Source organism: Rhipicephalus microplus, chromosome 7, assembly GCF_043290135.1.
Source record: "Rhipicephalus microplus isolate Deutch F79 chromosome 7, USDA_Rmic, whole genome shotgun sequence".
Lineage (NCBI taxonomy): Eukaryota > Metazoa > Arthropoda > Arachnida > Ixodida > Ixodidae > Rhipicephalus > Rhipicephalus microplus.
Genome location: NC_134706.1, coordinates 23,533,364 through 23,556,265, shown reverse-complemented (window position 1 = coordinate 23,556,265; position 22,902 = coordinate 23,533,364). Strand labels below are relative to the sequence as shown.

Genomic DNA, 22,902 nt, shown 5'->3' with positions numbered 1-22,902 from the left:
CAGCCACCACCCGGTCTAAAAGGTACAGCCATATCCATCCATCCATCCATCCATCCATCCATCCATCCATCCATCCATCCATCCATCCATCCATCCATCCATCCATCCATCCATCCGTCCATCCGTCCGTCCATCCGTCCGTCTTTCCGTCCGTCCATCCATTCATCCATCCAGCCATCCATCCATCCATCCATTCATCCATCCATCCATCCGTCCATGTGTTTCTGCGGTACCCGATGACTTCGTGCAAACCGGACAGAATAATGGATACTTTCGTACTTTCATTTCACAGTACTGAAAGCAGGTGTTTTTTAATCACCAGGCATTGAGGCACCAATAATATTGATGGGTGGATGACGTCGGGCTACGTTGCTCGGCGACATGCTTAAAGGCCAACTGAGACAATTTTTTTACCATGTCAAGATAATGGTGTTTCTATATTCCTGAGACACTCTTATCCCGAGCCCAATAGCTGAAATGCTCAGGAACATCTAAAGTAATTTTCAATAAGCAGAAAGATTCAATACCAAAATCGAAACTAATCCGGGTGCCCTGTCTCCATGTGACGTACTGTTTGGTGAGAACCGGCGATCCTATACTGGTTCAGCCGGGGCGGAGTATGAAAACTGTGAAAGCCAGACCAGCGAAGTGCCAGCCAAACACCGCAAAGAAAAGAAAAAAAGAAGCTTTCCCGTGCTATACCCGTGCCAAACACCTTCATTGTCACCTTGTGGCTAGCAGAATAAACGCTGTTGTGGCCACAGTAGTGATGTCATTGACTGTGTCCCTTCCGGTTACATGCCGAACATGATGTCACACAGACAGTGTTGACTATATTTCTGGCAAGCAAGGTGAGCTTTTCGAGGCGATCTTTAAAATTCATTTGCAAACAATCACTGCATCTCAGAAGTCTGTATTTTGGCATAAATGACAGCAGTGTGCTACGTACCTAGCGATTTTCATTGAGATCCATCGACCTCAAAAAATTGCCGGAGTTGGCCTTTAAGCAAGTCACCTGGATAAACAGAGAGAGCTTCGCCACGTAGCTATTGTTGCTAGCCAGGCAAGACGTCGGACCCTTTCTCCACTCTGCTTCCGTAGGAAGCATATACAATAACTCCATAGGCGCCATGTAGGCGTAGCCCTTTGGCAGTCTCCTCTACACACGATACGCGCACCCGAGCACGCAGAGGAACAGTGGAGACGTAAGAGTCAGGTGCGTGTAGTGGCGACACGCTATCTAGTGGGTGACTGATGAATTACTGCACAACTGTGCCTCTAGCGGTTGCCTCGATAACGCGTGAGCGTTGTGCGCTAAAGGAACTTGTTTCAACCCAAAGGAACATCGCCGCACATAACTTGTAAATAGGCAGCTCACAAACAGCATTTCTGAGTGGTGTAGAAGTTGACAGAAGTGGACGTTCACGAAGCTGTTTCTGGTCTGAAAACAATGGAAGACTGCAAATTAGGAAAAATGTACTGCGGATTCGCCTCGCCACCCTCATTTTTCAGCATTTATTTAAAGGTCATAGAAGTTTAGGATGTTCAGAAAAGTGTCTTGCCTTGTAATACCCTGCGTCGGTGGTGTGCAAGAAAGCAAGCCTTCACCCCTGGCAAGCAGTCCGCTATTCTTTTTTTTTCTTCATTTCTTCCATATTTCAGTTTTCAGTTGGAGATTGCTGCTGGTAAAGTCATCGGCACGGATAACCTCCACGCCATTTCCCGTACTTCTTGGGTGGGAAACATATTATAGAAGATGGTGCGCGACAGGTTATTCGAGATTCTAGAAGCCAAAAATGAATTTGCAGACACGAAGTTCGGGTTTCAGCCACCTAGGTCCACACAGAATCTTTTGCGTCAGCTCGATCATGAGATCATCGATTAGATCGAGTATCCCCAGAATGACAAAGTTGAGCTCGCTTTGAGTCTGAAGGGAGCCTTCGATAATGTGGCCCACGACATTAACATACACATCTCTAACAGGTGGGTGGTGGTCAAAACACCTTTAACTACAATAGGCAATTTCTCACCGACGGACAATTATAGATTTGTATTCAGGACACTCAACACGGCCCTTACAAATTAGGCATGAGATTAACCCGCATGAAAGAGACCTCTCACCTCTTTTATTTATTTTGGCAATGTTCAGACTCACCGCTCAGCAGGCGAAAGTCGAAGGCGTACAGCATGTGCTCTATCCCGACAACGTCACCATATGGGTGTCCCGCTGCTCGTGCGGAGACATAGAGGCCGACCTACAGCACGTGGTGAATATCATGGATGACTACACCCGTCGCTGCGACGTTCAGTGCGCCTCAACGAATTCAGAGTATTCACACTTACGTTCATCGCCAAAGTGCACCACTACAATTGACCTCTCCCTTCACAGTGGACCCATACCCGAATGCCATGAGATCAGTGTACTGGGGCTCTCCATAGATAACAGTGGAAGAGCAGACACAACATTGTCTAAATTACAAAAGTGGGGTACCAGGTAAAATGGATGGTCCACCGGGTTTTCAATTAGTGCGAAGGGTTACGAAGCAAAGATTCTTTGCGGCTGGTACATGCATTCGTATCCAGCTGGGTTGCCCTCTACTCTGCTCCCTACCTCCACCTACGCAAGTTCGGCGAGAATGCACTTGAAGTCATTTTACGCAAAATCTACAAGGGCGAGCCCTCGACCATCTGGTAGACAGCTCCAGCCAGCGCCTTCTCGGCCTAGTAATGGTGAACATTTTCCAGGTACGGCGTGACGCGCTCTTGACAAACCAAAACTCCAGGCTGTCCCCGACACCGTCAGGTCGCCAACTGCTGGCATGAGTACACATTCAATATGCTCTACGTACGAAAAAAAAACGCGTACACGCTCCTGAAATCGGTCGATTGATGTTGGGGGTTTAACGTCCCAAAACCACCATATGATAATGAAAGACACCATAGTGTTGGGCTCTGGAAATTTCGACCACCTGGGATTCTTTGACGTGCGCCCAAATCTGAGCACACAGGCCTACAACATTTTCGCTATGTAGCCACCGCAGTCGGCATTAGATGCTGCGCACTTCTGAGATAAGAAATAATACGCGCACGTGCACCCTCTTCCGGCAGGCATCACCCGAGGGACCGACCACAGTGGCCGACACCTCATGTGGGGAAAAGCCATGACTCGCCACTATGTTCATAAATTCAGATTTTTTTACGTGGATATGCCTCGGGCCCCACCTCGGAGGTTTGTACACGGCCGTTATCTTCCGGCAAAACAATCCAGTAAGTAGATTCAGCTTCCATACACATAGAATAACGCACGCGGATGAGATTGTCATCGCACTAGGCACCGCAGATCAGGACTCGAGGGTCATTATCATCGACTCAAGGGGTGCCTGCCGCCACATTGAACAGGGTGACGTTCCATTCTTGGTCTACAAAACTCTGCAGCAAAATCAATGCCATGGTGCCTTCGTGCACAGAACGGTAGTATTGGTCCTATCTTTCACGAGCCTTGGTGGTAACTCTCCATACCCGTCCTCATGAAGCGTTTTAAAACACCTGAAGAAAAACCGGGCGTCACACAGTGCAAATTGCCTAACAAGTGGGTCATACTCTTCAAGCCAGTCACGATAAAGCCTCTCAAATTCAATGACTAACAGCATTAACGTTGGTGGCCTTCGATTGGACGGCAGACCAGCAGTTACGAGAAAAGAAATATTAAAATCTGGTGATTTACATCGGAAACCACCGCTTGAATATGCGGGATGTTCTGTAAGAGAGATCTTTGGAAATTTTGAGTTTGATTGTCTTCGGCCTGTATTGACATCACGGAGCACACCGGCCTTCACCATTTCGCCTTTATGGAAATGCTGGAAAAGCACAACATAAGGTAAACGAAAGGCAGTTCCAAATTACTGTGGTTATTGGAGTACTTGTGCACTATTAGTCAATATACACGCGTCCAATATAAATATTGCTACGTGCCAGTGCATGGAGCTGAAGAAGACGAAGCAGATAGACTGGCACGAGCTAATCTGTGTGGCTGGCGCTGCTCGCCTAACCGGCTGTAAATACATCGGTGATCGGTGACCCCTCTGAGTCAGTCTCCTTCCCGTAACATATTTAGTGGAGTTGTGCGATCCCCGTCCTCGCTACGGAACTCCGATTCGGACGCTCCCTCGCGGCTAACAACATGACCACTCAAGACTCGGCTACATCCTCTCCGTTCGCTCCCCCTTCTGCCCGACCTGTCAACCCAGCGCCCGCAACAACTTTCGTGACGCTTCCCGCGCTCAAAGACACCGGCGTGTTCTCGGGCAGCGAGGTTTCTGACGTCGACCAGTGGCTACGCCTCTACGAACGCGTCCGCGCCACTTACAGGTGGGATCCCACTCTTATGCTCGCAAACGTCATCTTTTACCTCGACGGAACCCCTCGTGTTTGGTTTGATAACCACGAGCATGACATATTAAGCTGAGACAGCTTCAAGGCAAAGATCCGTGAGCTTTTTGGCAACATCTCTGGCCGTCGTGAAGCTGCGAAAAATGAGTTGTCGACTCGCGCACAATCTTCCACGGAGCCCTACATCGGTTATATTCGGGCTGTCCTTTCACTATGCCGCCAAGCTGACGAAAATATGTCTGAACCTGAAAAAGTTGCACATATCCTAAAGGGTATCGCCGACGATGCGTTCAACTTGTTGGTATTCAACAATGTGTCATCTGTTGATGCGATCATTCAAGAATGCCGCCGGTTCCAACAAGCTAAAAGCAGACGCATCTCCCATCAGTTCCAGCGCCTCCCGAACACCACTGCGACGGCCTCGTGTCTCGACACATATCATCCACCAGACACCTGTGACAACTTGACGCGAATCGTCAGGCGGGAGCTTAAAGCGGCTGCTCCACCTAAGGTGGGAACAACGTCCCCTGACCCCTCTCCGCCAATTACGTTGCCTCTCATTCAAGCAGTCGTCCGGCAGGAAATCGCCAGCTTGGGAATTCACTCTATCTCACCGCCTCCACGCACCGACTACCAGCCCCGATACACGCCTGCACGTCCCTTCCCGACCAGCTCTCCCTCAACGTTCCGTAATCCGTCCGCATGGCGAACACACGATGACAAGCCGTTATGCTTCTCGTGTCAAAGAATCGGGCACATTTCTCGCCATAGCAGAAGTCACTGGGGTCCTCCGGCACAACCGTTCTCTTGTCCCTTCTATGCACGTCTTGCCTATCGCCATGAGACGAGCCACGACCATTTTGCCCAAGAACCTGCTTCTGAACACCGCCACTCCCACTCTCCATCCCCCCAACGTCGCCAGTCTCGTTCTCCACAGCCCCGCCGACCATCTTCCCCCGCCTTTCCACGAGGTTCTCCGACGGCAAACTAAGCGTTGCAGCCCCCGGAGGTGGCGCTTATGGTGACCCCGGTCGCAGCTGGCAATGGCGAGTTTTGACACGCCGGTCGGGAAAGATCCCTCGCGGCTATGCTGCGCACTCTCACGATGGCCAATGGGCCTGGTCGCGAGTGTTAGGGCAAACTCCGTACGCGTAGGCCTAACGCAAGTGCGGCTCGTTGTGGTACGACCACTTCAAGCACTAGGCACCGCTCTGGGCTTAGCGTACGCTACCGAAGCCAGAACTCAAGTAAACACGCCTGTCGGGGTGCCCAAGGCCACCCCGGACAGGCTACAGTCCGCGATTCCCAAAGGGGACGCGGACGAAGGAAAACACGTGCTTACCCGGCGCCGGCCCACGGAGAAGAGAACTCTCCCTCGGCGCGCGCGTACCGCGTGCCGTGCCCGCACGTGGCGCCATCTATCGTCACGTGGTGTTAACAGAGCGGGAAAGCAAAAGAATGTGGCCGTGTGGCGGAATGCCCGCGAAATGGTCGCAGGCGCGCCTCAGATACCCACATCCTCCTCTCCTTAATTCAACCTATATACCGGTCTGCAAAGGCAGCCGGTCGTCGCCCATGCATGCAAAGGCGTCATGCAATGGGCAACAGCTAGCCTCAGTCTCGCTCTGCAACTGCTGCTGAAGGGAAAAAATAAAACAACGCAGAATACACATGACAAATACAAAAAACATATATTTTGCCTGCTGCAGCGTTCTTGGGGGGGGGGAGGCTCTGCGTGGGCCTACAGTTCCAACAGACGGTTGAGGTCCATGGTGGCGACGCCGTCCATAGGTGGTCCGTCGGTGGCTGCGGGCGGTGGCAGCCCTGACAGCAGTGCCGCGAAATGGGGGTCCTTCCCCATTCGCTGTCGGCACAGGGCCGCCAGGTCCGCGTCCGAGCGCTGGCTCAGCGGGGCTGGATCCAGCGCCTTTCCCTCGGTGGCCATCCCCTCAGCGGCCGCCTTTGTCCGCGCCAGGTGCATGACACCCTTGTAGTGACAGTTGAAGTGCACGGTCACGCGGCACGTGGCGCAGAACCCCGCCGCTGCATCGGTAGGTAGTTGGGCGCCTCCGGCTGTCTTCTCGCCCTCCGCCAGCGTGCAGCCCCGGAATGGCCACGGGACACGGTCCAGCAGCAGGTCGCGCCGAACGCGCCGCTGCGTTTTCCACGGCGCCTCACTTACGAAGTAGCGCGGGACCTCCTGCCCCTCCTGCCGCGCCCACGTGGCCACGTTCCGTCCTGGTGTTTTGGGGACCGGTGGCGGTGGCGATGTTGTTGATCCCCGCCGTCGGGACGCCCGTCTGGTAGACTTGGGTGGTGCCGAGGTGCCCGGGGCGAAAGGTTCTGGCCGCCAAGGTGCCCGCTGTGTCGGTTTCTGTCTGGAGGGCATGTCGCTGAAGGGCGTGCGACCACGACGACCGGCACCAGGACAAGAATGGCGCACCGCTGGCAGTCTGCGGCTTGCCCCGTCGCCCCACCGACAACCAGCGCCACCTATGTTGACGTAGGGGTCATTGACCCGGTTCTTCCCCCTCTCCGCACAAAACAGACACACACACCTGCACCACCAGAACGTCTTCGAATGTTCCCGCGAGCGAGCGGTCGCTCCCCCTCCCTCCACAGGGCAAAACGAAAAAAAAAAGAAAACATGAACGCTCACAGACAATCAGCAGCAGCAAATGAGCGGGACCGAATTCTTTGCAAGCACTGGCTGTAAAGAAGCTAGTTAACTGAGACTAGACAGTATAAATGAGGGCCTTCTGTTGCGGAAATAAGCCCGCCGTCCGGCGCGAAATCACTAAGGTGACCGCTTCCTCAGATTATACCGGTGCGCGTTTCGAATGCGGTCCGCCGCGCCGGGTGTGCGCCGTTGCTTGCGCAAAAAGCCGCTGGGCGCTGGCGCAGGCTCGTCAGACCTTGACGCAAAGGCTTTCAGGTCTGCGATGTGCGCACGGCTGAGTTTTCCCGAAAGCGGGTCTTTCAGCAAGTACGCGAGTGGAGTCCAAGCTTTGTCCACTCGGTATGGACGTAGCCACTTTGGAGCGAGCGAAGTTGAGAAACCCTTGCTCGCGTCGCTAAGAGCGTGGTTGCGCTTCAGGACGAGGTCACCCACCTTAAATGAAAGGTGGCGACGTTTTCGGTCGTACTGGGCCTTTTGCTCGGCCCTGGCCGATGCCAAACTCTGCCTCGCTCTACTGAGAACTCTAAAAAGCCTGTCCCGAAGTGTGGAAGCGTAAGCAGAACGGTCTTCCGGTTCTTCCTCGTCTCCGAGCTGGCATTGCATGACACTGGTCACCGCATTTGCCAACTCCCTTCCGAAATTAAGAAAGGCGGTAAAGAAACCAGTAGAGCAACCCTCGGAGGTTCGGATTGCAAACGCGAGTACACTCAAATGGTCTGCCCAGTCCCTTTGACTTTCGGCAAAGGCCGCCAACATCGGTTTGAGCGTACGATTGGTTCGCTCCGTCAAATTGGACTGGGGATGGTAGGGCGAAGTGGTGCAGTGATCTATTCCTAGGGAATGGCACGTATCACCAAACACCCGAGTGGTGTTTGGTGATACGTGCATTGTGCATTGTGCGTGAACAATCTTTCCGAAAAGCCGAACCAACAAAACACTTCCTGTAGCCTCTCTAGCACCACTCGCGCTATCACTTTCCGCAGCGGAAACAGCTCCACCCATTTGGAAAAATGATCAGCAACTACCATCAGATGTATGAACCCCTGCTTACTCCTGGGGAACGGCCCCATTAGATCGCAGGTGGCTACTTGACATGGACGCTCACTGACAATCGGTTTCATCAAGCCGGGCGGCTTGCCACCCCTTGGTTTCACCGTTTGACAGACGTGGCAGGAACGGCAATAGCGAAAAATGTCACGCCTCATGCCAAGCCAAGTCACAACCTTGCTCAGTTTCGCAAAAACTTTAGAGCCACTCAGGTGACCGGCAATGGGCTCGTCATGAGAGGCTCGCAACAGTGCGGCTTTCAGACTTTTGGGCATAACCACCTTAACGGGTCGATGGACTCGTCGTCAGTAGCTATATAGTTCAGCAGGAATCCGTCATGGTCCAGCAAAATGAATACGCCGGGGACTCAGCGACACACGCTGTTTCAGCCCCCTAATCGCGCCCGCCACAGAACAAGCAGCGTAACGGCGCTCCGCGCCTCTCAGGACGGTTTAACGGCGCCCGCCGCAAAGCAAGCAGCGTAGCAAGCCTCCGAGACTCGAAACGGATCACTCTGCTGAGCCTTCAGTAGCTCTTAGCTGCCGAAAGCAACTCCCATTCTCCCAAATGGGGGAGTCTGGTATCGCGCCCACTCAGGACCGGAGCAACCGCCGCGTGCACGGCGTCATGGGTTCGCTCTCGGCACGGTTGCCTTCGGAAAGTTCCCCCGCTCAGCCGCTACGCAGTGTGCCGCTTACCTGGATAGCAGCCAAGGTCGTCCTCCTGGGGACTCCCCCTTTCCGCCGCTGTTCGCCCCCGACGCTTGCATGTGCTAAGGCACCGCGAGCGGCTGTCGCACCAGAATCCAGGTTCTCGGCAGAAAGCAGGAGGCACGAGATAGCGCGTCAGCTACCACGTAGGAGTGTATTCACCACAAAAAGGGGTGACAACACAGGCGAGCGCCGAAGGGCGCCCGTCGATAGAGGCAGTTGCCTCTTTGTGCAACGCGGCATGCCACGAAGCAGACATGTTGGGACGAGCCCGAATCGCGCAGGCGAAGTGACTCGCTAAGACTAACCAGAGGCTTAATGAGCTTTTGATACCGCGTTGGGCGCCAGTATGGTGGCGCCGCTACTAACTTGGCTGCCAGGTTGCGTAGCAGCCAGCGGGTAAAATTCGGCAACGGCTGTAGCCGTGGTGCCGATTCGCGCTCCGGAAGCTCCACTGAGAGCCGTTTCGGAGCGCTGTGACATGGAACTGCCATGCATTCCAAAGGGAGCCGCAGTAGTCCAATTTGCCCTTGTGCACTGTTCGGGTTGGGCTATGGCCCCGGACCCAAAACACGCTACCTCTCCAGTGGGAGCTGATACGTAGCGCCTCGTGTCATCCCGACTGGGGCTTGTGACAAGTGAGGGTGCGCGATTGTGATGCTCAAGGGGGGCACTGGCCCTGTTCTCGAGCAGTGCGGTATCTGCTAAAAGCGTCAGCGGACAGAACTCACGCGGAGCAGACATAACGCGGGTAAACGCGGCGAGTCTGATTCGCAAAGGCGGGCTGACTCGGTTAAGACTAATCAAAGGCTTAATGAGCCTTTGATATCACGTTGGGCGCCAGTATGGTGACCCCGCTCCTAACTGCAGCGGACGATCCCCGCGGGTTCACGCTTAGCGAGCCACAGGGCCGCTACTCCGTTTACTCGCGTGTAGCGCACCGCTCCGCGCGCGCTCAACTAATAAGGCGTTTAGCGCGGCGCGGCAAACAGACAGTGTTCTAATGCAAAAACACAACGCTTTATTGCCACTGGCGGCACCCCGAACAACAGTACAACGTCCGCTCCCGGGACGCGGGTAGCAAAGGCACCCGCACGCGGACGTTCACAATAAGCGGCAAAACCGCGAGCACGTCGCAGCTGGCAATGGCGAGCTTTGACACGCCGGTCGGGAAAAGGTCCCTCGCGGCTATGCTGCGCACTCTCGCGATGGCCAATGGGCTTGGTCGCGAGTGTTAGGGCAAACTTCGTACGCGTAGGCCTAACGCAAGTGCGGCTCGTTGTGGTACGACCACTTCAAACACTAGGCACCGCTCTGGGCTTAGCGTACGCTACCGAAGCCAGAACTCAAGTAAACACGCCTGTCGGGGTGCCCAAGGCCACCCCGGACAGGCTACAGTCCGCGATTCCCAAAGGGGACGCGGACGAAGAAAAACACGTGCTTACCCGGCGCCGACCCACGGAGAAGAGAACGCTCCCTCGGCGCGCGCGTGCCGTGCCCGCACGTGGCGCCGTCTATCGCCACGTGGTGTTAACAGAGCGGGAAAGCAAAAGGGTGTGGCCGTGTAGTAGAATGCCCGCGAAATGGTCGCAGGCGCGCCTCAGATCCCCACACGCTGCATCGCTCAGACTGACCGAAAATCCTCTTTTGACGATACCGACAAAACGGAACCTCATAGACGTACAAGTAGACGGCGTACATGTCACTGCTCTGGTCGACACCGGCACCCAACTTTTCGTGATGACGAGTGATTTTCGCCGCAAGCTCAAGAAGGTTCTCACACTTGTGACCACTCAGTTCGTCCGTGTTGCGGATGGTGGAATAGCATCAATCGTTGGAATATGCTCCGCTCGTGTGAGCACTGCACAGATCGACACACAGTTGTTCTCTTCACCATCCTTGATAAATGCCCCCACGACGTAATCTTAGGCCTCGACTTCCTATCCGCGCATTCTGCCCTCATAGACTGTTCGACCAGTACGCTCCGTCTACACTTGCCCGCAACAGAACCTTTTACACAACGGACGAGTCGCCTCTGCACAACGGGACGCGCGCGCCTCCCTCCACAGACACTGACCTACATAGAGCTCGTCTCAATACCCCCAGTTCCCGACGATGACTGTGTTCTGACCCCTATCACCGATGTTCTCATAAGCCGTGGCATTACAATACCGCACACCATTCTGTCCGTCGCAGGAAATTCTACCTGCCTCCCAGTTGTCGACTTTAGCTTGACACCTCAAGTTTTGCCACAAGGAATCTCTTTGGCGTTGTTCTGCACCTTAGAAGACAATGCGGTAGATGTTTTCGTGATGCCCGCCCCTTCTGACCCCCACGCTCAACATCAGTCTGCCACTTGCTCCGACAGCGCTATTACTTCGATGATCGCTTCCAACTTAACGCCGCAGCAGACTGATGAGCTCCACCGGGTTCTGCTGTCCTACATCGACGTTTTTGACATCAGCGGCCATCCGTTGGGGAAAGCTACCGGTATGAGCCACCGCATAAACACTGGTAATGAGCATTCTATTCAAAGGCGTCCATATCGGGTGTCGGCGGCCGAGCGTCACATCATCCAAAGTGAGGTCGACAAAATGCTCGCCAAGGACATCATTGAGCCATCTTGCAGTCTTTGGGCTTCTCCTGTAGTGCTAGTCCGCAAGAAAGACGGTGCATGGCGTTTTCTGTGTGGATTATCGACACCTAAACAAAATTACCAAAACGACGTCTACCCTCTGCCACGAATAGGCGATGCGCTTGATTGCCTCTATGGGTCCCACTATTTTTCCTCCATAGACCTTCGTTCCGGCTACTGGCAGATAAAGGTAGATGAAATTGACCATCAAAAGACGGCATTCATCACCCCCGATGGCCTATATCAGTTCAAGGTCATGCCCTTCGGCCTTTGTAACGCTCCAGCCACCTTCGAACGAATGATGGACTTCCTGCTCAGAGGATTCAAATGGTCCACCTGTTTGTGCTACTTGGAAGACGTCATCGTCTTTTCACCAATATTTGAAACTCACATAGAGCGCCTCTCAGCCATCCTGGGAATCTTCCGTCATGCTGGCCTGCAGCTCAACTCATCGAAATGTCACTTTGGACGCCATCAATTCACAGTGTTTGGCCATTTAGTAGACGCCAACGGTGAACAACCAGAACCGGCAAAAATCAGCGCCGTCAAAAACATTCCTGTACCAGCATCTGCGAAGGATGTACGCAGCTTTATCGGACTATGCTCCTACTTCCGACGCTTCGTGAAAAATTTTGCGCACATAGCGAGGCCGCTTACGCAGCTCCTCAAGAAAGAAGTCCCGTTTTCATGGGGTTCCGAAGAGGCTTCTGCGTTTTCGACTCTCGTCGCCCTTCTCGCTACCCCTCCGATTCTGGCACACTTCAACCCTGCTGCCCCAACAGAAATCCGTACAGATGCAAGTGGGCATGGCATTGGTGCAGTGCTGGCTCAGAAACAACATGGCCATGATTGCGTTATTGCATATGCCAGCCGCCTCCTATCCGCCCCTGAACGTAACTATTCGATAACAGAGCGTGAGTGCTTGGCTCTTGTAAGGGCGGTGCCGATATTTCGACCTTATCTATACGGACGCCCATTTTCGGTAGTTACCGACCACCACGCACTCTGCTGGCTGAACTCTCTGAGAAATCCATCAGGCCGCCTTGGTCGCTGGGCTTTGCGCCTGCAAGAGTTTTCCTATTCGGTGGTCTACAAACCTGGCCACCTACACCGTGATGCCGATTGCCTCTCCCGGTACCCTGTCGACGATCCTGAGGACACTGACGAGCCCACGGAGAACTCTATCTTGTCAGTGTCCGACTTCATTAATGTTGGGGAAGAACAGAAACGTGATCAAGAGCTGCTTGACATCATCAGCCGTATAGAATCCTCCACAAATGATGCTTCCGTCCGCAACTTTGTCATTCAAAGGGGTGTGTTATACCGTCGCAATTTCCGACTAGACGGGCCCGACCTTCTCATTGTTGTGCCTAAGCATTCGCGCCGCTGTGTTCTCACCGAACTTCACGACGCTCCCACGGCTGGACACCTTGGCGTATCCCGCACGTACGAGCGCGTCCGGCGCCGTTTTTTCTGGCCAGGCCTTGCTCGTTCGGTACGCCGATACGTCGCCACATGTGACCTATGCCAACGTCGTAAGACACCGTCGCTTCTACCCGCTGGCCATCTTCAACCAATTGACATACCCGCGGAACCATTTTACCGTGTTGGGTTAGACCTGCTTGGTCCTTTTCCCACATCAACATTGGGAAACAAATGGATAGCCGTTATCACAGACTACGCTACACGCTACGCTATTACGCGAGCTCTACCGACCAGCTCTGCAACCGACGTCACTGACATCTTGTTACGGGACGTTATATTGATTCACGGTGCACCGAGACAGCTTCTCACAGACCGTGGCCGTACATTTCGATCCCAAGTCATCAGCGACATTCTGCGTTCTTGTTCCACGCAACACACACTGACAACCGCTTACCACCCTCAAACAAACGGCCTTACGGAACGATTTAAGCGCACTTTAACAAATATGCTCGCCATGTACGTGTCGCCCGACCACCGAGACTGGGACCTTGCCTTACCCTACGCAACTTTCGCGTATAATTCATCCCGTCACGATACAGCGGGCTTTTCGCCGTTCTACTTATTGTACGGAAGAGACCCGACTTTACCACTGGACACAGTCATCTCAGCTCACACCTCGTCCACCAGCGAGTATGCCCGCGACGCGATTGCGCGAGCCGATCATGCCCGTCAGCTCGCTCGCGCTCGGCTGATGGCGTTGCAAACCAACCCTTGCCGTCGGTACAATGCGGAACATAGACACGTACATTTCGCTCCCGGTACCCTCGTTTTACACTGGTCCCCTCATTGTCGGCTGGGCCTATCCGAAAAACTTCTGTCTCATTACACGGGACCCTACCGTATATTGCGTCAAGTAACACCTGTCACCTACAAGATCAGCCCCATCTGTCCATCATCATATTCTATGCGGCCCAGTGATATCGTACACGTCTCGCGGATCAAGCCCTACAATAATGCGTCAGATAACGACCTCTAAAGCACCGGGACGGTGCCTCCGCCGCCGGGGGCCATGCTACGTGCCAGTGCATGGAGCTGAAGAAGACGAAGCAGATAGACTGGCACGAGCTAATCTGTGTGGCTCGGGCTGCTCGCCTAACCGGCTTTAATTACATCGGTGATCGGTGACTACCCCTCTGAGTCAGTCTCTTTCCCGTAACAATATCAACTATTTAAAAAGTACTGATTTTATAGTGATCAAACGCACGTTTTCTAGTTCTGATATATTCATCGCCTAAACGACTTTGCGAGTAGGTTACGTCAGGTTTCTTACTATCCTGGTGCATTATGCTTCTAAAGGTGACACCTGTGGAAACATTCAAATGCATGGGAACGACACGCTTAACACTCATGCGAAGGTGTTACTCTCAAGGACCTTGTTACACTATTTTGACATTTCGTGATTGCACAGAGACGCAGGTTCTTTTTCCAACATTTAAAGTTTACGTTACGTATTTTGAACACTTGTTGCTCATGACCAAAAGTACCGATAATATATCACAGATAATATTGCAAAAGACTGTATTCATCTGTTCTTTATAAGGTGAACGATTGAAACCAAGCCTCGGATGATCACTTATTCTTTTCATCATTGCAAGGGCACAGTCTTAATGAACCTTGATGTGTGCCTCAACTAAGACTGCAGCAGAAGGATCGGTGGTAAGATGCAGCATTGCGTTCCAGGAATCACAAAAAGGCAGAAATAGAGTGTGCATTGTCTTGGAGGCTTTACACTGACGTTAAAGTAATTTAAGAACTATTCTCTGAACGGCCTGTTTGAATGTAATGTTTTATACGCCGTCGCGATCGCTAAGCAGCAATATTTAGCGACTGATAAGCGTGATGTCGTTGCAGATAGCCGAGCTAAATTAGCAATCACAATCATCTAAGTTATAACGCCAGTGTTTATAGTGTCTCACTTGCTTCCCGACTCCTAAATTGTAATATATATTTCGTACAGATAGTTAGCTATCGGTTGACTACGCACTTCTCCGGATTAAAGGTTGGTCAATTTCGAAAAAAGTGGGTTGCTTCAAACGTGACTACAGTGGCAAGTATCGTAAAAAGTTTGGTGACATTTTGAAGGCATTTTGGAAACAGTATTTGAGATTATCATTAGTACGTGAAATGTGCAATAGTATTATACACGTTAATCATGCAACTGGGAAAAGTAGAACAGAAAATGTACAAAAACATAAGACTCGTGCGCTTTCGATTCATCATGCATGTTTTTTAAGTAGGTCAGGTGCTGACAAAAAGAAAAAGATTGTGCATGACTGCGCACAACTGGTGAAGTTTAGAACCATATTTGCGTCATGAGTGCTCTTAGTCTGATTTACCACTCGCTATAAAAATAGGCGCGCCATACAATTAATATTCGATCGGAAGCGAACTAGCAGGCGTAAATCGCAGGAAGAAGCCATGCTCACAAAAATAAAATCTAATTGAGAAAAAATGCAGCATTATTTTGGATAACAATATTATACACTTCCCCTAAATCGCTAGCACATACCGGTGATATATTATGGAAGAAAATAATTGATAACGGTATTTTCGAAAGGTGACACAAATAAAATAAATTAGCCTATATAAAATCATAGGAGTACACGCAAGGTTCGTTGCCAAATTATTACCAGTATTGTTAAACCTACCCGTCCCTCAAGTCTTCAGAAAATTGAGAAAAGTCAAACATAATTTGAGCTTGATATGTAAATAAGTTACTGGATAACGACAACGACGATAGCAACACTCTCTCTATGTTCAAGAATTACGATAAACTGCGTATGATAACTTCCGATACCCCAATGGAATGAAAAATCACACAGCTGAAATTTAGTGAAAGATAAATGAGCTCTTGGTACCATTTAGACCAACAGTAAACAGGAGTAGTTTTAAACGTCAGGTATGCTTCTTGATTATCTAGTTATTGAAACAAGCTGCATACCCACTTCTGCTTCATTATAGTCCTTTGTTCAGTACAATGTCAACTGTTACTAAACAGCAAATGACGCTCTACAAAACTAATGCTTTGCTGGAGATAAACATAACACAATCGAGTGGAAACAGTCTAAGCTAGCAAAGTGAAGTACCCAGACATCACAAATCCTTCGCACTTGGTGTCCATATTAGGCACAGCTTTCTGCATATGCATTTTGTGGTTGATTGTTCTGAGAAAGGATGGCTCAGGTAAAATAAAAGTAATTTGGCGTTAAGGTTGAAAATATATGATTTGCAAGATTATCCATCAGCTGAATACGTTTCCATTTTTTTGGTGACAATACGTATTGGACAATTGCGGACTGTTAAATAACATACGTGTCGGTTGTCACCTCAGTTTGCATGTTTTTTAACTTGAAACAATACTTGTCCAATAGGATTGAAAGCTTCACGCACATTATAGGATAAAGCTGATTCATGGAAGTTGTTTTTATTACTGTAGCAACTTTTGCGATGTGGCTTATCTGCAGGTTGCGTCTTGCGTAGACGAAGTTTTTTTAAATAAAAATGTTCACTTCAGCGCAAAGAAAAAGCAGATCTTCCAGAAAATACTAAAGTAAATATTACGAGGTGTAACTTCATGTAAAATCATTTTGTCCACGCGCCTATAAATGTTGTAACACACACACACAGACACACACACACACACAAACACACACACACACATATATATATATATATATATATATATATATATATATAGATATATATATATATATAGATATATATATATATATGTATATATGTATATATATATATATATATATATATATATATATATATATATATATATATATATATATATATATATATTTGTTGGCATTATTGTCTGTTTGATCTAAATAATATTGTGTAAAACATGGACACACGAGCCCTTCAATATACACAACTTTTTTTCTTATTATACATATATATATATATATATATTTATATATATATATATATATATATATATATATATATATATATATATATATATATATACACCTTTTGTTTACTGGCAAAACCCCAGCACTGGGTATGAGTAATTTTGCAAAAACCAAGAATCCTAGACATCGTGGTACAAGGGAATTTTCTGGCAAGTTTGATTTTTAGACTCTGGTTGGGCACGAAGGAATGTATAGGAGCCGCACTCTATTCTCATTTGCATTCTCATTTTTCAAGAGGGGTGACGGTATCAATAAATTATATGAAGTGTATACTCGTATTTTTTAGGGTACTTTTAAGGTTACAGCTTGTAATATGCATCAAGCTCGGTATGAAGCTGCACACACTCGTAAAATATTTCTGGTAAAAATATGATAACTAGTTAAACAATGTTCTGGCACTGTGATTTCCCAGAAGAGCTCTAACGTCCACGGATCTTTGATGGAAAGCGGGGATCTCTGAATGGATGGTATGATTTATTCCATCCTTCCTTAGCGTCTATCTGAAAAGCAGTTCCAAGACCTGGCGTATTTCTGTGGTAAAATGTTTCATTGCCACGCATAACTATTGGATTCGATTCCAACTGGGTCCCTGGCATTTATTCTTTGCATTCATCGGGTCGTCCCTACCAATGTCTCGTGTTTCTTAACACTCGCGCGTTAAAATTTCCCCTGTGTGTTCTAGTCGTTCCTCGGTAGATACTAAGTTTTTCAACCAGGAACTACAAATTTGCCAATATCACAGAAATAGTTTGCCAAAACTCCTGAATAGAAGAGCACGACACCGGTATGTGCTTTGAAAAAATTTGCTAACACTTCAAAGAATGGGTAAAGAAAACAACATGGTTGAAATATTACACATTTGTAAAGCGTGTTTTCAACATGCAAGCGATGTCACACATCACTATTTTCGACAAAGACCATTCTTGAAAGTGATCAATTCTTCGAAAAAAGTCACTCATACAAGATATATCAGATCATAACTACATTCTTGCATTTGCTCATTATAGTAAAAATTTGGCGCACAATTTCAGAAGAATTTGTAACCTACTCCCCCCTTTATGTTTGTGTTTTCATCCAGGAACTACAACTTTGCCATTATGACAGAAATAGTTTGCCAAAACTCCTGAATGGAAGAGCACGACACAGGTATGTGCTTTGGAAAAATTTGTTAACACTTCAAAGAATGGGTGCAGAAAACTGCATGTTTCAAATATTCCACACTTGTAAAACGTGCTTTTACACACAAGAACAGTAGTGACGTAATCCTACGCTCATACTTCTGCATTGTAACGCCAACTCATCTTGCCTTCTATATGCTAATTATATTAACAAAAAAAGAAAACAACTAGCCTGACGATGCCTGAATTTTCTGGGCAGAAGTATGTGTGGGGGGAGAGAGATGGATTATATCGGCCGTCAAATGTAACACTTGCTTATTCCTGCGCATTTCGTTAAAATTGTGTATATAAGCGCAGCTCTCCAGTGAGCAGAGCAAGCTGCCCTGGAGGTGCATTGAATATGGCGAAGATATCAAGCTTCCAATTTGTGGTCGTTGTGGCCGCATTGGTTTTCATCTTGGCCACAATGCAGGGGGAATGCACTTTTTTAGCCACTGCACAACCTATGCCTCGAACTGATAGTACACCTAAACCTGATGAAAAGAAGAAACGACGACGACGACGACGACGAAATCGCAGTGAGAAGAAGTTTTTGCTCGTTCTATTCTCTTTAAAAAAAAGAGGGGGGTATTTTTTTGTGGTGACGACTAGCAATTGTGCATGCCCAAGGCTGCCTAAAGAAGCTGCGGAAGCTCTGGCTCTTCCATAATTTTCGTGAAAAACCACATGCATGCCCTGTACAATTGCAAACTTTTTTTGTCTATCGAAATTTTGTCCTGTATGATAGAGTCAGATTTAGTTAAGGTATTATTTGTTTAGTGATTACAAAACTCCAGTTAATACTCTTCAAAGCGCTTGAAATGCACTTTGGCGAAAAGACTCGTGGAAAAATTAGTCACGTTGTTCAGCTTTTTTAGCGGTTGGGACGGGTGTACGCTTAATTATAAGGGCCTGTGGAGTATGTGGCCGCACACGCTTGATGTTGAATATCAATTATATTGCGTGTACGTGTTCAGTATAGACGAGAGGTTCGGTCCCCAAGGTGGAGCCCACGTTCACCGCCTATTTCGTTCTAGCACTCGCACGGGTATCGTTTTGCCCGGTTATCTTGTAACTGATGTTCTGGTTTGTAATGGTTCAGTCATGCCTCATATTGCGATCTCGTGTTGTATCGAGGCTGCTTGTAACGCATGATTAGTGTTGTGTCCTTCAGCAACTGAAGACCTGCCTGGCTAGGCCCGTTGAGGTGGGTCGATATCGAGGTATGGAGGAAGGAGAAAAAGCTTATGTGAGACAGAGGAAGACTAAACTCTGCTTACGTTTATTTCCCTCATTTCGCTTATTGGCCCTTGAGTTGTTTTTTTGCAAAAGGAATATAAAGGCAGATAAAGTCACCGCTTTCGAATGTTTTCTTTTTTTACGCAGGATGCTGGGACCCACCTAAGTGCCCTCGAAGATGGAGGGATGAATCCAAAGGTGAAAAATGATATGTGAAGCAAACGGTGACCAAGCTCCGCTGTTTGTATTTTTCCTATTTTGTTTGTTGTTTCTCAAACTTCATGCAGAATAAATGAAAAAAAAAACAGCCAACGAGCTCACTGTATTTGATCGCTTCCCTATTTTACGATGCGGCGACAAATGAAAATCTGCTCGTACCCGAAGCTCCAGCAGTTCCTTAATTGGGCGCCTAGATAATTAGCTTTTCTACAGTGCACTCTTGAAATGAGAACTTAAAATAAAATTACTTTTCTCATACAAGATGTGAGTGGCATCCTTTCATATCCATAAATGTTCTTGAATTCAGAGTCAAAATTACAAGGTTGTGCCTTAGTGAGGAGAACCTTCGCTTCAAAAGCTCCATTAGGCTATTCTTTCCGCAATAGTACTTATTCTCTGTGACAGGACGGCAGAAGTATTTTGGCACGCCACATTTGCGTAGCTTCCGAAGTACTTCTAGCACGATTGTGAGAAGCTTCAGTATTGCGACGGTAACAAACAAAAAATCCCGTGTGCTCAGATACGGGTGCACGTTAAAGAACCCCAGGTGGCCGAAATTTCCGGAGTCTTTCATAATCATATGGTGGCTTTGGGACGTTAAACCTCAAATATTAATCATTCAATCAACAAACAATACATGTTACCTTATTTAGTAAACAGTTGTCTGATAATGGTCCACCTCTGCGATGGCGTGCTCTTGGTGCCATGAGCCGGAGATTCAGATTCTGTTCAGCGGGGTTCAAGTGCCGGCAGTGATTCCCTCTAATTGTGACGCCTAAAAAATCAGCCACTGTTGTGAAGTCGACGCGAAGGCCAATGTCGTCATCATCATTTTCTTCTCAGCATCTTCTTACAATAGCTATCGTCAGCCAAATGTAGTTCTGCACTGCCCCACGCCCGAGGGGCATGACGCGCTTTTAGCATAGGGCGCCTGAAAGGCATGGGGTGGTTTCGCAGTGCCAGTGAGATCTGCACCACTTAAAACTATAAAGGATGTAATTAACTTTCTCCAGTCCTCCCCAACCCCCTAAAATTGGGAAAATGTGGAAAAATTATTCCGAGTGATTGGTGAAAAATCCCGCCATTTCCGCGAACTTATTCATGATGAGTAAAGTACAGTTCGTATATGCTTGCCACTTAAACCGTGAAACTCTCGCTGGAGCAGAGCACTAGCATTGCCGCAAGACTGGTCATTGCGTATGACGGCGACGGTCGTTATAGGTTGCTGTCACACCACAAGTCGTCACGCACCCTACAGCTGCAGCCAAAGCAGGGATTTAGGAAGTTGCGCCTAAAGAACGCGTCGGTGCCAGCAACTTCCGGTAGCAACCGCATTTGGCGCCTGACCCCTGCTTCCCGCGCTCGCTCCGACTCCAGGCTCTATTGCCGCTTCTTGCGTGCCGGTTCTGCTTTGTGGGCGTTCACATCAGGCTTCGCTTGCCGAGAAGCCCGCTTTGCTTCAGCCACGCGAGTGCTTGCCGCTGCTACGACCTTCGATTCAATGCTGGTGCTGGCTAGCGATCGCTGCTGACGCCGTTGTCTTTCTTCAGTCTCACAAGCTCTCACGGCGTCAACGCGAGCCCACAGTGGCGCCGCGCTGCGAGGTGCTCATGGTGAGCCCCGCCACGTTGATCTAGTGGCTAAGGTACTCGGCTGCTGATCCGCAGGTCAAGGGGTCAAATCCCGGCTGCTGCGGCTGCATTTTCGATGGAGACTAAAATGATGTATGCCTGTGTGCTCAGATTTGGGCGCACGTTAATAACCCCAAGTGGTCGAAATTTCCGGAGACCTCCCCTACGGCGCCTCTCATCATCATATGGTGGGTTTGAAAAATTAAGCCTCGCCCATCAATCATAATCAATCTCATGGTGCGAAGCTGCTTGATGTTCCCTCTCTCAGTTCCTGGTTATGAAAAAGGGAGCTTGAGAAAAGCACTTTCGCGTTGATTTACTGTACGTGGTACCTCTAGATAGCAGAAAAGACATCTGTTTTTTAAATCCAGCTACCAGTCATGCTTTCCGGGGAAGCTGATGCAAAGGACGCCCGAAAAAAAAAATTGCCCGCAGCTTCCCTCGGGGGAACACTGAGGAGGATGCGGACCATATAATTGGTTAACGGGGTGTTAAAGTGCGACTTACTTGGGTCGATGGCTAAATTGGTTAACGTGGTTGTGAAATGGGGTGTTAAATTGCGACTTACTTGGGTCGATGGCTAAATTGGTTAACGTGGTTGTAGGAGGGGGTGTTAAATGAGTGAACACGTACACACGTATGCGAAAGGGCGGCGCTGGTCGAAGGGACGTCGATCATTGTGTTTGTGGATTCGTTGGAATTCATTTCACCGCGACCTTGGACGTCGACGCGCCGTACAAACCAACCGACGAGCGGCAACTGAGCGAGCGAGCGCCGACCTTGAGTATATATACAGCACGACGGCGCATGCACTGTCAGCTGTTGAATGTTCTCGAAGCGCGACGCCACATGCGCGTACACTGGAGAATCAGGAGAATTGTAGATGTCGAACGCGGTGTGTAGAGGAGGAAGGGTGCACAGATGGTGGAGGAGTGAAGCGCGCGCGGTGTGTAGAGGAGGAAGGGATGCACAGATGGTGGAAGAGTGGGCGACGGCGCGACGGCGCATGCGCGCGCGTCAGCTGTCGAATGTTCGAGAAGCGGTGCGGACGGCGCACTACAAGGCGCGAGTATAAGATGCTCCGCATCTAAAACTTGGCCATGACATGAAAAGTGGTTGTCGTCCACTTAGAGTCTATCATTTTACCGCCGTGTGCTTTGTAGATTGTTGGCCAGGAAATGGTGTTTTTCTTCATCAGACATGAATCTTAGATTCATGTCTTTAGGCTTGGACGACAAAGTATATACATCGAATTGGCACCTTTTTTTTTTGAAAAAGACAGAAATATTCGATGCTGTAGGCAGGAAGTGGGCGCTCACAGAATTTCAGAAGACGTATAATAATACGTGTTTGCGATTTGTTTTTGTGACTCACAGCTGGTGCCGCTTGAGCTGGCGGCAGTTGACAGCCGACACCACTTGATGGGGCGAAAGCGGCGCTGCATGTGTTTCTGCGGCACCCCGTGACTTCGTGTAAACCAGACAGAATAATAGATACTTTTTTACTTCGATTTCACAGTACTGAATGCAAGTGTTTCTTTAATCGCCAGTCGTTGAGGTACGAATGACATTGATGGGTGGACATCGTCAGGCTGTTTCTCTCGACAATTCAACTAAGACAATTTTTTGACCATGTCAAGATAATGGTGTTTATATGTTCCTGAGACACTCTTGTCTTGAGCCGAATAGAAGAAATGCCCAGGAACATTGAAAACAATTTTTGTGAAGCAAAAAGATGCAATGCCGTAACCAAAACTCAACTGGGAGCCTTGTCTCCGTATGGCGTAC

General features: G+C 49.2%; 1 long non-coding RNA gene across 1 annotated transcript in view; it reads left to right on the top strand.

The window, feature by feature from the left end:
* The window catches only part of LOC142766864 (uncharacterized), a 30,953-nt gene extending 11,381 nt beyond the window's left edge, over positions 1-19,572 (top strand). The window contains exon 2 of the long non-coding RNA XR_012884629.1: positions 19,413-19,572. This is a non-coding gene — a long non-coding RNA (uncharacterized LOC142766864). The remainder of the gene's footprint in view (positions 1-19,412) is intronic.
* Positions 19,573-22,902: the final 3,330 nt, after the last annotated feature.